Here is a 1,460-nt window from a genome sequence, read left to right as displayed (position 1 = left end):
ATTTCCACTTGATTCTAAATTAAATAATTGAAAAAAAAATTTGTGTTAAGAATCCACCCAGACAGACAGAGAGACGCAGTGAGTTAATATAAACTATGTAAAAATAGATCAGTGTGTCAACAAACCAGTTGAAGTCAGTCTTAGCGAATAGAGCTTCTCTTTCATTAGTCGATGTGTTGTCAACTCGACCACAGAAATATCCATAACTTTTGAAGACAAAATTGAAACATTTTATTTTAGTCATACTTCTAGAAGGCAAACCAGTTGGGTTAGGAATCAATGGCAGTGAGAAGATAATTACAGAATCCATGTGTTTATCTAGCGGTTCATGCTGAGACTCAAACTCTGCTTATTGGTTTTCTAGTTAATTCAAACTTATTTCTACAGTGAGCTATGGAAAGTGCTCTCAATTAGATCAACTCAGTACATACATATAAACTCTAAAAAGGACTCTTGACGAATGCATAATCAATTTATGTGACTGGAAAATACCAGCGGGATCGTGACCAATAACTGCTTGCCTCGTGCACTCAGGCCTACGACTGTGTTGGTACAAGAGATCGTTGTCATTAGTTTGAAAAAGTAAAGGCGGCTAGTCGATGTGCTGTCCAGAGGATACCCTTGTTAATCGTCGTCTATAAAAACAGATAAGCTTTATATATTATCGCCCTTTGGATCGCAAGATCTGCAAGGGGAAGTAATGCTTCTTTTCTTCATTACAAAATACTAGAAAATTATGCACGTCATTTTTAACACTATCACCCAGTCACACCCCTAAAATAAAGTCTCTTTAGTTGAATACCCGGGAAACGGTAGCCTAAATAAACATTATTAAATATAGATGGATAGATAGATTAGATAGATTAGACAGACAGACAGACAGATAGATAGATAGATAGGTAGATAGATAGATAGATAGATAGATAGATAGATAGATAGATAGATAGATAGATCCTATACCATTTCTTTGCCGATGACTCACAGTTATACGATTCCTCAGTACCCTCAGAGGTGTCGCATCTGGCAGAGAAAATCAGTAGTACCGTTGCAAGGGTGAGTGAGCAATTGGATGGTTGAAAATAAACTCAAGATGAATGAAGATAAGACAGAAATAATTAAGATTGACACTCGGAACAACGTCTCAAAAGTTGACAGCACAGATTCTCTTTTTATCACGAACTGCCAGCTTCCTTATGTCCATGTAGTGCGGAATCTTGGGAGTTTTCTTCAACTCAACACTATCTTTCGACCCACACATAAGTCAGCTCTGCAAGGGTCTTTATCTGCAGCTGCATAGATTTGGCCAGATCCGACCATATTTAACAACGGAGTCAACAAAAACGCTAGCTGTGGCATTCATACTCGCCCGCCTTGACTACTGTAACGCCGTGCTAGCAGGTATACCTGATGACGAAATAGCTAAACTGCAACGTATACAGAACAACGCCGCACGAATAGTA

The sequence above is a fragment of the Biomphalaria glabrata genome, chromosome 7, assembly GCF_947242115.1.
Source record: "Biomphalaria glabrata chromosome 7, xgBioGlab47.1, whole genome shotgun sequence".
Classification (NCBI taxonomy): domain Eukaryota; kingdom Metazoa; phylum Mollusca; class Gastropoda; family Planorbidae; genus Biomphalaria; species Biomphalaria glabrata.
The sequence above is the reverse complement of the archived record's forward strand: the minus strand, read 5'-3'. Positions refer to the sequence as shown.